Genomic DNA, 15,136 nt, shown 5'->3' with positions numbered 1-15,136 from the left:
CCCTAACCCTAACCCTAACCCTAACCCTAACCCTAACCCTAACCCTAACCCTAACCCTAACCCTAACCCTAACCCTAACCCTAACCCTAACCCTAACCCTAACCCTAACCCTAACCCTAACCCTAACCCTAACCCTAACCCTAACCCTAACCCTAACCCTAACCCTAACCCTAACCCTAACCCTAACCCTAACCCTAACCCTAACCCTAACCCTAACCCTAACCCTAACCCTAACCCTAACCCTAACCCTAACCCTAACCCTAACCCTAACCCTAACCCTAACCCTAACCCTAACCCTAACCCTAACCCTAACCCTAACCCTAACCCTAACCCTAACCCTAACCCTAACCCTAACCCTAACCCTAACCCTAACCCTAACCCTAACCCTAACCCTAACCCTAACCCTAACCCTAACCCTAACCCTAACCCTAACCCTAACCCTAACCCTAACCCTAACCCTAACCCTAACCCTAACCCTAACCCTAACCCTAACCCTAACCCTAACCCTAACCCTAACCCTAACCCTAACCCTAACCCTAACCCTAACCCTAACCCTAACCCTAACCCTAACCCTAACCCTAACCCTAACCCTAACCCTAACCCTAACCCTAACCCTAACCCTAACCCTAACCCTAACCCTAACCCTAACCCTAACCCTAACCCTAACCCTAACCCTAACCCTAACCCTAACCCTAACCCTAACCCTAACCCTAACCCTAACCCTAACCCTAACCCTAACCCTAACCCTAACCCTAACCCTAACCCTAACCCTAACCCTAACCCTAACCCTAACCCTAACCCTAACCCTAACCCTAACCCTAACCCTAACCCTAACCCTAACCCTAACCCTAACCCTAACCCTAACCCTAACCCTAACCCTAACCCTAACCCTAACCCTAACCCTAACCCTAACCCTAACCCTAACCCTAACCCTAACCCTAACCCTAACCCTAACCCTAACCCTAACCCTAACCCTAACCCTAACCCTAACCCTAACCCTAACCCTAACCCTAACCCTAACCCTAACCCTAACCCTAACCCTAACCCTAACCCTAACCCTAACCCTAACCCTAACCCTAACCCTAACCCTAACCCTAACCCTAACCCTAACCCTAACCCTAACCCTAACCCTAACCCTAACCCTAACCCTAACCCTAACCCTAACCCTAACCCTAACCCTAACCCTAACCCTAACCCTAACCCTAACCCTAACCCTAACCCTAACCCTAACCCTAACCCTAACCCTAACCCTAACCCTAACCCTAACCCTAACCCTAACCCTAACCCTAACCCTAACCCTAACCCTAACCCTAACCCTAACCCTAACCCTAACCCTAACCCTAACCCTAACCCTAACCCTAACCCTAACCCTAACCCTAACCCTAACCCTAACCCTAACCCTAACCCTAACCTAACCCTAACCCTAACCCTAACCCTAACCCTAACCCTAACCCTAACCCTAACCCTAACCCTAACCCTAACCCTAACCCTAACCCTAACCCTAACCCTAACCCTAACCCTAACCCTAACCCTAACCCTAACCCTAACCCTAACCCTAACCCTAACCCTAACCCTAACCCTAACCCTAACCCTAACCCTAACCCTAACCCTAACCCTAACCCTAACCCTAACCCTAACCCTAACCCTAACCCTAACCCTAACCCTAACCCTAACCCTAACCCTAACCCTAACCCTAACCCTAACCCTAACCCTAACCCTAACCCTAACCCTAACCCTAACCCTAACCCTAACCCTAACCCTAACCCTAACCCTAACCCTAACCCTAACCCTAACCCTAACCCTAACCCTAACCCTAACCCTAACCCTAACCCTAACCCTAACCCTAACCCTAACCCTAACCCTAACCCTAACCCTAACCCTAACCCTAACCCTAACCCTAACCCTAACCCTAACCCTAACCCTAACCCTAACCCTAACCCTAACCCTAACCCTAACCCTAACCCTAACCCTAACCCTAACCCTAACCCTAACCCTAACCCTAACCCTAACCCTAACCCTAACCCTAACCCTAACCCTAACCCTAACCCTAACCCTAACCCTAACCCTAACCCTAACCCTAACCCTAACCCTAACCCTAACCCTAACCCTAACCCTAACCCTAACCCTAACCCTAACCCTAACCCTAACCCTAACCCTAACCCTAACCCTAACCCTAACCCTAACCCTAACCCTAACCCTAACCCTAACCCTAACCCTAACCCTAACCCTAACCCTAACCCTAACCCTAACCCTAACCCTAACCCTAACCCTAACCCTAACCCTAACCCTAACCCTAACCCTAACCCTAACCCTAACCCTAACCCTAACCCTAACCCTAACCCTAACCCTAACCCTAACCCTAACCCTAAACCCTAACCCTAACCCTAACCCTAACCCTAACCCTAACCCTAACCCTAACCCTAACCCTAACCCTAACCCTAACCCTAACCCTAACCTAACCCTAACCCTAACCCTAACCCTAACCCTAACCCTAACCCTAACCCTAACCCTAACCCTAACCTAACCCTAACCCTAACCCTAACCCTAACCCTAACCCTAACCCTAACCCTAACCCTAACCCTAACCCTAACCCTAAACCCTAACCCTAACCCTAACCCTAACCCTAACCCTAACCCTAACCCTAACCCTAACCCTAAACCCTAACCCTAACCCTAACCCTAACCCTAACCCTAACCCTAACCCTAACCCTAACCCTAACCCTAAACCCTAACCCTAACCCTAACCCTAACCCTAACCCTAACCCTAACCCTAACCCTAACCACTAACCCCTACCCGCTAACCCCTAACCGCTAACCCCTAACTGCTAATCGTAAGCCTAAAGCCTAAAGCCTAAAGCCTAAAGCGGAAACCTTTTCTATGTGGGTAGTGGTTTGACTTGCAGGGGTTTACATTTACTGTCTTTTTGCAGTGTTTGTTGTTAGCTGTCATCCATTCTGTACATATTTGGTTGTCTGCTGTTTTTTGGTTTTGGAGTTTTTAAGTCTTGTTTATGCATTTTCGTTTTAATTGGTTTCCTGTCCCTGTTTTGGACTGTTTGATTTTTTTTTGTTGTTTGTTAGTAAAGATTTTTTGCAATTTTTGTCTTCTTTTCTTCTGGTTGGGGGGTTTTATTTTTTTGTTTGTGTTGTTTTGTTTTGTTTTTTTGACTGTTAGTTTTTTTTGGCTTTTTCTTTTTCGATGGATTGTTTTTCGTTTTTGCTTTGTTGCTTGTTTTTTTTTGCTTGCTATTTTTGATTTTTCTAGGGGTGATGTCTCATGTTTTTCCTTTGTTGGTTTGTTTTTATTTTCTGGTTTGGGGGGGTGTTTGTGTGTGTTTTTGTTGTGTTCTTTTTTTTTCCAGTTATTGTTTTGTGTACTTCTTGTACTGTTTTTAATCTGTTGTTTTTTTGTTTTTTTTTTCTTTCGTCTTTGTTCATTATGTGGTGTTTATGGATGTGTTTAGAAGTTTGCTGATTGGTTGGATTTTTTTTCTATGGTTTTCATTTGCTTTGGAATTTTTCATGGTCTGTTCTTTTTGTTTTATATATTTGTGTTTTCTGTTTCTTTAATATTTTCTTTTTTTTGGTTGGGTTGTGTGTTTTTGGCTGTGCTGTTTGTTGTGGACTGTGATTTTGTTCTTTTGTTTTTCTTGTTATTTTTTTCATTTTGTGTTTTTGGATTTGTGTTTTGGTTAGTTTTTCTTTTGTTTCTTGATTCCTGGTGTGGGCTTGGGCCTTTGTTGTTTCTTGTTTCCTCTTTTTTTTTGCTTGTCTTTTTTGCTTTTTTTTATATTTCTGTTTTGTGTGTTTTGATTTTTCCTTTTTTTATTTTTTGAGGGGTTTGCATGTTTTTTCAGTTTTTTCATGGTTTATTTTGATGTTTTTTTTTGGATACTGTTTTATATGTGTTGCTTCTTTTTTTGTATGTGTCTTGTTGTATTTTTCATGGTGTGGCATTGTGATTTATTGATGGGGTGGTGAGCACTTTCATGCTGCTTGGATCGTCAGTATACTGATTTTCATGGTGTTGATTGGAAATGTTGTTTCTTGATTGGTCATGAGGTGTTGTATAAGTAGGTTTTCAGCTTTATGTGTGTCTGCTTTCATGATGTTTTAAATTTTATTTGTGATGGGGTGCAGCTGTTTTTCTGTACAGCTTGATTTTTCTTGGTGTGGTAATGTAATTATGTGCAGGTGTGTTTTTCTCTTGGGTGCTGTGTGGGTGTGGTATATGTGAAAAGAAGAAATATAATAAGTTTTTTGGGGAATAGTAGGCAGGGTTCATTTGCATATGCCATGAGATCTAGCCAAGAAAAAGGATACTAGCTGGGAGTAAAAAATTAAATAATTAAAAATAATGATTATTATTTAATTTTTTACTCCCAGCTAGTATGCTTGGAAGAGGAGAGCAGAAGAGCAAAGTGAGAGGAGAGCAGAAGAGCAAAGCCAGAGGAGAGCAGAAGAGCAAAGCCAGAGAGGTTACAGGGAGCCCTAAATAAAAATAAGAAGATTGCAAAGGTCAGGCTTCTTATTTTTATAAAGGTCAGGATAAAATTAAAGGAAAAGGGGGAATTTTAAGGGATAAAAGGAAAGGGAAAAGGGTACAAGTAAAAAGGCAAGTAGAGGAAAAAAAAAAAAAAGGTAAAGAGGGGAAGGATGTACTTCAAAAAAAAAGACACCATCACCACCAGAACTATCTTTATTGGAAATGAGTAACCAGAAAACCCTCTTTATTTGAAAAAAGACAGACTCCAAATACAACACCTTTATTGCTCAAAAAAAATTTTACAACTGTGCCTTCCTAACAAACTGCTGGGGAAATTGCATCTGTTTATCATCCAAAGAGAAAACGTGGAACATGTGACCATAGCGTTCCTCCTTTTCAGCACCTACAAAAAAGAACAACAACAAGAACAACAACACCAACAACAAAAAATACCCCAAAAAAACACTGTATCAGTTATAGCCTACTTAAAAAATGAAGATAGAGCAGAATACACTCAGACACTGCATCAGGTACAAATTTAGCACTTCACCCACATCTGCAATCGCACAACACCTGCTCACAGCCACCGGTACATACTATATAGCCTTCCACAGTAAGAGGCAAAAACCTCTAGGTTTTCAGAGAGCACCCAGTAACTGGGTTACCGAGCACCCTGAAAAACCTCCCTGCCTAGAAAACCCCGGTCCCGGGACCGGACTCCATGCGAACTTGGGCGACGATCGTCGCCTCGCAGAGCGGCCGGGACCGAGGAAAAAAAAACCCAGCCGGGGGGAAAAAGAAAAAAAAAAACCCGGCTGGGATTTTTTTTTAATTTTTAAATTTAAAAACTTCTAAACACTATCTACAACCTGGAAAAAAAAAAAAAAAAACCTTCCCCAGTAAGAGGCAAAAAGGTCCAGGTTTTCAGAGAGCACCCGGTAACCGGGTTACCGAGCGTCCCGAAAAACCTCCCTGCCTAGAAAAACCCCGGTCCCGGAACCGAACTCCGTGCAAACTTTGGCGACGATCGTCGCCTCGCAGAGCGCCCAGGACCGAGGAAAAAAAAAACCCAGCCGGAGGGAAAAAAAAAAAAAAAAACCCGTCTGGGATTTTTTTTTTTAATTTTAAAATTAAAAACTTCTAAATGCTAGCTACAAGCTGGAAAAAAAAAAGAGAGGTCATCAGGCATACAAATTTAGCAACATTCCAAAAGAACAACCAGGATCATCCACCCATACAATAGCCCTAGCACCAGCACACGCTAGACATCCTGTTTGGATGGGCAAATGCCACCGGTTGTTCAGAGAGCGCCCAGTGACAGGGCAAACCGGCGCCCCCGAAAAACGCCCTGCCGAGAAAACCCTGGCCCCAGGACTAAACACCGGGGAAACTTTGGCAAAGATCATCGCCTCACGGAGCGGGCGGGACCGAAGGAAAAAACAAACACGCACGCGCCCCTACAAAACACAGGCACCCCCTCCTCAGCTAGATTTTTTTTTTTTTTGAGTAAAACAATTCTAAATGCTTGCTATAAGCTTGGGAAAAACAAGGGCATTATACATACATACAAATCTAGACACAAGCATCACCAAAACCTGCCGACGCACCGCTGGACACTCGAGACGATCGTCGCTCCGACAATTAAAATGATCCGTTTCCTAATTCTCTAGGTAAAACGGACCGTGACCGAAATCGGGAACGTCCCAAAAGGGCAACCGGTAACATCTATACCGCTGAGTACTCTTTACACACGCCCGCATACCAACGCTAAGCCCCTAATCTACCGCAGAGTCACACAGATACTCCAGGCAAGACTTAACACGTTGAAATACAACTGCCCATAGCAAAAAGGGGTCGGCTAAGGCCAAAATATTGAGGCAAAAGATGCAAAGAATAAGGAGCTAAGACCTTGACACAAAGGCAATAAAAGGAACGTCAGGGAAAGGGGGCGGCGCAAGGCGGGAAAGGGGGCGGCGCAAGGCAACAAGTCAACAAGAAAGCCCACAAATGACAACATTCTCTTTCCAACCGCTCTCAAGCCCACCTTCTCATTACGGCACAACCCTTTGTCCACCATCTCTTTTGAGAAATCTGCAAACACTACTCTCCACCTGAAAAAACAAAACACACCCATCTGCCTAACCAATGCCCCCACCCCGCTCCTTTGAAATCAATAAATACATCAAGAGGGAGACACAGGCTGACCAATCACTGCTCCAGGCTATTGTTGCCACATTCCACTACTTCCTACTTGCTATAGTCCTAGATGCATGCCAAAACCCAAAGAACAAGAGCAAGCTCAAAATCAGAGCAAAACACCACACAGGTATGACACAGATCAGAGAGAAACACACTGGAACTGCCTGCCCCAGCAAACCCACACTGTCTCCTGTGCAAAACCCAAAACATCACTCACACTGCTCATCCAAGAGAGACAACCACACTAGATGGCCTGGCAGCACACACTCGAGACGCGCGCACACTCGAGACAGCCCAACACCTTCTATCCCTTCACTTAGCTTTTTCAGGGCTCAGGGTCACCACAGGACTTTGGGAGCCATCCTTGACAGTCAGATGCATCTTCAATCTTCTTATTTTGGCAGCCTTGTTCACCTCCATCACCTGCCAAACCACAGCACAAACAGTCACCTGTGTAAACCATCAGCTCCCACCTCACCCACAAAAACACTGCCCCAAAGTACTGCTGTCATTCTGCTCACCTGCACTGTGTCAGATCCTCGCTCTGGTATCGGGGCTGTGATGACACCTAGAACAAACACAAAGTGAAGTGACTCATCCATTTGGCAGGGCTGACAAGTCCTAGATCTACTGACACACCGTTCTATCCAGTCACTCTGCCTCACCTCAAATCCTCAGCTATGAAGGCAGAAGGCCCACAAGGCACCTGAAAAAGCAGAGGAAAAACAAATCGCCAAGAGGGAACCTGGAAACCCCAACACACAAAAAGAGCAAGACACCTACACACACCCACAGCCACACACACACACACACACACACACCAGACAGAAAGGCCTAATCCACCGCAACACACTCGGACATTCTAGACGAGCCCTGTAACATTCAAACATGCTACTCTACATCTGAAAAAACAAACCAATGCCTGCCTGACAGACCCATCTCTGCCCCTAAAAATAAATAAATCCATCAGGCACATGACACACAGGCTAACTGATCACCGGTGCAAGCTGCCGCTGCCACATTCCACACATTGCTATGGCCATCTCCCACACGCGAGGCAGCTCCAGCCCCACACAAACAGGCACGCACACAACATCGGACAAACAGAAGATGGTCCTTTGGAAAAGGAACTACTACCGCATAGAAAACACCGACGACTAGGAGAGCGCTGTGACATCGTGACTGTGCGGCCCCGACGCTCGGCATGAGCGTGGAAGGAAGGCAAAAGCCAACGGCGGTGTCGGAAAGGGGCCGGCAAAGCCGGAAAGAGCGATATGGAAGCGGCCTTCAAAAAAGGCCCAATGCTGTGACTTTGCAGGGAAGATGACCCTGAAAGAGTGCCACGAATCTGCAAAACAAGACTGGCCTCAGAAGAGGAAAGCGGGTCCGATAAGGCCTCGATGACAGAGGTGAAGAGGATCAGCCACAGACAGGCAAGACCTAGAGATGGGGGGAAGGAACACCTCTTAACCGCATTTGCGGCATAAGATGGGATCTGCTGGCACTATGACGATGAGTCGGGCCAGGCAAAGAGACAAAGGATGCCTACGAGGCTAGTGTTCCAGAACACAGAAAAAATAGAGCAAGCTCAAGATCCGAGCGAAACAGTGCACAGCTAGAACACAAACACGCACAACACAGAGACATGGGCTGGAGCTGCCTGCCCTAGCGCACCTGAGCTTCCTCCTGCACAATACCCAACACACCGGCCTCGCACACCACTCATCTAAATGAGGCAGCTGTACTAGATGGCCAGGCAGCACATACCCTCTCTGTGTGTGTGTATTGGGCTGCCTCAGGTCTACCCCTTCACTTAGCTTTCACAGGGCTCCGGGTCACTGCAGGACTTTGAGCCATCCTCAGCTGGCAGATGCACCTTCTTCAATCTTCATATTTCGGACATCCCGTTCACCTCCATCACCTGCCAAACCACAGCACGAGCAGTCAGCCTGGTAACGGTCAGCTCCGGTCTCATCCACAAAAACACTCTGCCCAGAGTACTGTGGCCATTCTGCTCACCTGTGCTATGTCAGCTCCTCACTGCACTCTAAGGGCTGTGATAACACCTAGAAAAAGCCAAGGAAAAGCAAATCATGGGGTCTAGCTACACCCCTCCGCACAAAAAAAAAACAAGACAGACACACAGACACACAACCAGGCAGAGAGCCCTAATCATCACAACACAGACACTCAGATGCTCTAGACCAGCACTAAGCCATTCTAATACCACTGCCCACGGTAAAAAGTGGCCAGCTGATCCCAAAAGACTGAGGTCAAACACACAAGCAATAAGGAGCCAAGGCCTTGACATGAAACAAAAGATAAAGGGGATGTCAGAAAGTGGGTGCAGGGCAAAAAGGGGGTGGGGGGGAACAGCACAGGCGCATGTCTCAACACCCATGTGCGTGCACAAGGCAAAAAGCCATTGAGAAAAGTAAAATCCTATGACATCACAGGTATACGGCCCTGGGACTCAGCGCAAACACGAAAAAGTCTAGCATCGGCACCCACGTCAGAAGCGGCCAGCAAAGCCAGAGACAGCAATGCAGAAAGCGCCTTCATAAAAACATCCCATTTTCTAACAAGGCAGGGAAGACAACTTTGAAAGGGTGCCAGGAAAGCACAAAACAAGACTGGCCACTGAAGAGGGCCTCAATGACAGTCTGTTATAGGACAGACCTCAAATGGCCAAGAGACCAAGCCAAAGGAATGAAGTGCCCCTTAGCTGCATTTGTAGCACGAGGCGGGATCTGCCGGCACATTGACAACAACTCAAGCCAGGCAGAAAGACAAAGGAAGCCCACCGCACTACCGTGGTAAAATCAACAGATGCGCCCTGGAACACAAAAAGCAACAGAAACCTCGAGACCCGAGCAAAACAAGCAGCTACAACACACACCATAGAGACACAAGCTAGAGCCGCCTGCCCTAGCTCACCTCCGCTTTCTCCTGTGCGGCACCCAAAACACCGCTCTCACGCACCACTCAACCAAAAGAGGCATCCGTATTAGACGAGCTGGCACCACACACGCAGTCACCACACTGCTGGCACCACACTTCCGATCCCTCCGCTTAGCTTTGGCAGGGCTCTGGGTCACCGTGGGACTTCGCAAGCCACCCTCCATTGGCAGACACATCTTCTTCCATATTATTTCAGGCGTGCTGACACCTGTCAAACCAGAGCACGAGTGGTCACCCTTGCAAGAGTCAGCTTCCGCCTCATCTGTGTAAGCCGTGTCCCCCAAACCTCTGCTGTCACCCTGCTCGCCTGTACTGTGCCAGATTCCCCCTCTGCTATCGGGGTGGTGATGACATTTAGAACAAACAAAAGTACCAAGTGACTCATCCTTCAGGTAACAATGACTACCCCTAGATCTACCAACATACCATTCTATCCAGTCATTTTGCCGTACCTCAAATCCTCATCTGCGAGCGCTAAAGGCCTATGCAGCACCTGAAAGGGAAAAGAAAAACCAAATCACCGAGACGCAGCCTGGCAACCCCCATGGACAAATAACCAAAGACACACATGGAAGCGCCCCTTCTCACCTGCTCATGCTCTTGTCCACACAGCTTCTCCTCTCAACCACCTTCAGCATGACCTGCAAAAAAAAAAAAAAAAAGAAAGATACCTTGAGGGGATGACAAAACTACAACCCCTTCTGCAACAACACCCTGCTACAACACCTTTACCTCTTCTGCAAGCGCATCTGCAAGGCCAGCTGATGCTCTGTGGCCACTGTGCCTGCCGCAACACCTGTAGAAGGAAACAAGCGATCAAGAAGGACAAGACTAGGAGGACAAACACACACGGGCCGATACTCATCTGGCCACGATCCTCTGGAATGTGAATGACCGGCTGGCCCCATTACTTGACACCTACGGACACCAAGAAAATAGCCATCAGAAAGGACACAGCCTGCAAGATTCTCCATCAAACAGCTCTCTAGCTCCTCTTCGTTTTGAGAGGACCCTTTCTTACCCCTGCTGTTTTGGGAACCCTGGAAACACAGCTCTGCATCTCAAAAGCAAATCGATGCCAAGCTGCAAGACCCACTGACGCCTTTCCCCCCAAAAATAACTACATCGAGTGGATTATGCACAGGCAGACCAATCACTGCTCTGGGCCATCACCATCAATCTCCGTGCGCTGACTCCTATGAGCGAGCCAGCTCCAGCCCCACACACACAGCCACGCACACAAACATCATTGGACAAACAGATGAAAGCCCTATGCAAAAAAACCCACCACCATGCAGAAGATCCTAAGAACTAGAAAAATCCTGTGGCATCACAGCTACGCAGCCCTGATGCTCAGCAAAAGGAAGAAGTCAAATGCCACCATCTGTGTCAAAAAGGGGCCAGCTAAGTCAATGGTAGCAATAAGGCAAAGACCTTCTAAAAAAAGAAGGGATGCTGTAACGATGCAGGGAAGACAGCCCTAAAAGGGTGCCGCAAAGGCACGACACAAGACTGGCCTCCAAAGAGCAAAGTGGGGCCGATGAGGCCCCGATGACGGTGCAGAAGATGAACGGCCGCAAAGACCCGAGAGACCGACCCGGAGGGACGGAATGCCCCCGATCCACGTTCGCGGCGCAAGACGGGATCCGCCGGCACGAGGATGATGATGATGACTCAAGCCAGGCAGAAAGACAAAGGATGCCTGTAGCACTACTGCTGTACAGTGCTAGATGCCTTTTGGAACTCATACAACAAGAGGAACCTCAAGACCTGATCAAAACACCAGTTACAACACAGACCATAGAGACACGGGCTGGAGCTGCCTGCCCTAGCAAGCCCACACTCTCCCCTATGCTACACCCAAAACACCACTCCCACAACACTCGAACAAAAGAGACATCCGTACTAAACACGCACACAGCCAGAACAGCCCAACACCTCCAATCCCTCTACTTAGCTTTGGTGGGGCTGTGGGTCACCGCAGGGCTTTGGGAGCCATCCTCAACGGGCAGAAACATCTTCCATCTTATTTCAGACGCTCCATTCACCACCACCACTTGTCAAAATACAGCAGGAGTTGTCACCCTTGTAACAGCCAGCTCCCACCCCAACAGGATAAGTACTCTCCTCCAAAGTACTGCTGTCATTCTGCTCACCTGCCAGATTCCCACTCTGGTACTGGGGCTGTGAGGACCCGCAGGACACCTAGAACCAACAAAAGTACCAAGTGACTCATCTGTTAGGCAGGGATGACAACTCCTAGATCTACTGACACACCATTCTATGCAGTCATTGCCTCACTGGAGTCCTCAGCTGCAAATGCTAAAGGCCTACACAGCACCTGAAAGTGAAAAGGAAAAGGAAATCACTAAGAGCAGCCTGGCAACACCTCACCACACACAAATAACCAAAGACACGGAAGCACCGCATCTCACCTGCTCAGGCTCCTTTTGCCCACTCAGCTTCTCCTCTCAGCAACCCTTAGCACAAGCTGTGAAAAAATGAAGGGAGAGGACACCCTGAGGAAGTGACAGAACCGCAGCCCATCTGCGACAATACCCCACTACAACATCATTACCTCTTCTGCTAGCCCATCCAGAACACGGGACAATGCTCCGCAGCCCCCACGCCTGCCACGGCACCTGGAGAAACAGAATACAACTGAACAAAAAGGACAGAACTGGGAGAACAACACTCACGCGCTAGGCTCTGCTTTCTCTCGGGGGCCCAGACTCACCTTGCCGCGATCCTCTGGAACGTGGGTGACCTGCTGGTCACATTACTCAACATCTATGGACACAAAGGAAAAGGCCAAATTCTGTAGTTGATCATGTGCCTTTGTCAAACCAAAAATATTTTATGAAAGTTTTAAGTATGTTACCCTTCTGAAAGATGTTGAGTACCCCTGGACTCCAGCATAGCACTTGTCTATGCTCTGCTGGGATGTCTTTCATCTGCACAGCATCTTTCCCTGTCACCTGTTATTTCTGTTCTGTGTCATGTTTGGCAAAGTTGCTAGAAATGGTAGTGTCAGCATGAATAGGAACCATTCGTTCAAGCATCAGAGTGCCTGTACCAGACAATACCGCTGGTGTTACATGCCACAAAGAGCTCCTATTTGCATTTCTGCTACTCTGATTTTTTTTATCTTTCATAATCTAAAAGAACACTTGTCCTCTCTCTGTGTTGCTGTGCAGCCTACTGATCCTCCTGTAACTTCTTTACCTGCTGTTTGGCTTCTGGAGGCACTATGTCCTTCAGGTTACACTTTCCTAAGGGATTGGACAACAGTGAGTGCCTTTGCTGTTACCACTAGCACTTCAGAAGCTCTACAGACCTTCAAAGGCTTTGACTTGCCAGTAGAAAAGATGAAAATGTATCTCCTGATTTTTTTTTTTTTTGGTCACTGTAGCATTTTAGGAAATACATTTGCTGCTGCATGAGTGGTTATTTGTGTTTTACACAGTTAAAGGCATTTTACGCACTACTCAAGTAATTCAGCTCTTTATGCCATACAATTATTGGTGTTGCTTTTAAACAAATTCAACACAATCTGCTCATATAACTTAAAAAGGAGTAGCAAATTAACACATAGGTTATTTAAAACAATAAAAGTCTCCCCTTGGGTATTGTGTTCTCCCATGGAGAAGTTTTAAAAAGCAATCTTGTGTTACCTTAAATGCTTTTATGGAACCGATTTGTAATGGATGGCTGTTTAAAAACAAATTGTTAACTTTAGATGAGGGAAGCTGAAAAGCAGGTGTGAATTTATCTAAGATAATTAACCTTGCTTAAAAGAACTAAATTTTGGGATATGATTTGTAACTATCCGCTTTCACTGGTCATGGCTATTTCAAAATTATCAGTCTCTTCCTTCCTGCCTATATCTTCTTGCTGAATATCATCATCCTGATTTGCTAAAAACTGAGGCTATGATTTTCTTTAGCTTTGGAGCTTTTCCAGTATTATTTTAATGTCTGCTTTCACATGTTTCTTGATATGAAACTTTGCTGGCACAGATTGCAATGTGTATAAAGAGAGAACGAGTGAACTTTAGCCTTTAAGGTTGCCTAACTACGCTTTCTGTAACGGTACATTGTGGTAAATTGTAAATGATGCGTTCTCAGGAACATCCCAGTCCTTAACTCTTGTCGTAAGCACAAAATGAAAAACTCAGGAGTTCCTGAGCTGCTCAGTTTCTCTCACTTTTCTGTGGAGGCTTCTTTGGTGGGTCCTTGGCTTTGAGGAGCTTTTTCCATTGATGAGTCCAGTCTAACTGCAGTTGGAATAGATGCCTGCGTCTTTACCTTTAATATCCTTTGGGAAGATAATCAATCTTTCAGGACAGATAGGAATGTATTTTTCTTATACAAGAACACCCCGCACAAAACCCAAAGAAATAAACCCAAACTAGAGTCTGTTGGGCAGGCTGTGAGCCAGCAGTACAAGCAGCTGCCAGGAAGGGGTTGGGTTCTGACTGATTGCCAGCTTTCTCCTGCCACGATTTTGGCTTGTGCCAGCTTGCACTGCTGGAGGCAGGGCTCAGTCATGGGGATGAGGGACATGACGTAGGCCAGGGATCGCTACCCGAGGCAGTGCAGCACCCGCTGTCCTGCGCTGGAGTGGTTGTGTGTACCATCATAGAGCGAAACGCTCCTCCTCGGCCTCCGGGAACGCATCCCAGCTCAGCCTGTGTCCCAGCTCAGGAGTGCGATCAGTGGTTCTTTAGCTGCATAAACCACAAACGACTCTCTTGTTTGCCACTTGTTCCTTTGCAATAATGACTTAATTCTGCCTGTGACAACACAACCCTCCCAGTGTTGTTGACCAAGAGAGATGCAGGCTGCTCATTTCATAGAGCAGGCAAATCCGTGCCCCAGGAGCGGCCTCTCTGCTCTGGAGCCGGGTGGAGCACAGGGAGTCTCCCGGGTGGCACTGAGGGCAGCTTCCCACAGGAGCCTGCAGACGCAGCTGCAAGGAACAGAGAAACTTGGAATTCTTCCTAGATTACGTGTGTAGCTTGCTATCAAATCAATAGTAATGGGATATAAAATCAAATGCCAAGTTACCTGTCCCCTTGCAAGCAGGAGGGGTGCATCGGGATCATCAAGGAGACTGCATGTGCTCCAAAACTTACCTCTGAGATCATTTTTTTTTAGGTGAATAGTGCTTATAATGTGGATTTGCCATTTATTAGTCATTGTACACTGTGTTAAATTGCAGATTATTTCAAAAGTGGATGTTTCTAAGTTAGTCTAATTTGACTTTTTTAATATTGACTTAGTTAAAAATACAATTAAAATCATTTTAAGTAGTATAATCAATTTCACTATAGTGATCTTACCACAATGTAATATCTTAAATAATAAAAAAAAGATATTGAATTACAGAAGATTATGTAAATTAATAAATTATGAAAATTAGAGATGCCCTGGTGGTTATTAATCTTACTCACAGAAGTATTTTTAAAGACTTAGCAGACTAATCAGGG

This window comes from Tinamus guttatus, unplaced genomic scaffold (genome assembly GCF_059628265.1).
Source record: "Tinamus guttatus ecotype Peru unplaced genomic scaffold, ASM5962826v1 Tinamus_guttatus_pri_ptg000522l, whole genome shotgun sequence".
NCBI classification, from domain to species: domain Eukaryota; kingdom Metazoa; phylum Chordata; class Aves; order Tinamiformes; family Tinamidae; genus Tinamus; species Tinamus guttatus.
Note: the sequence above shows the minus strand (reverse complement) of the source record.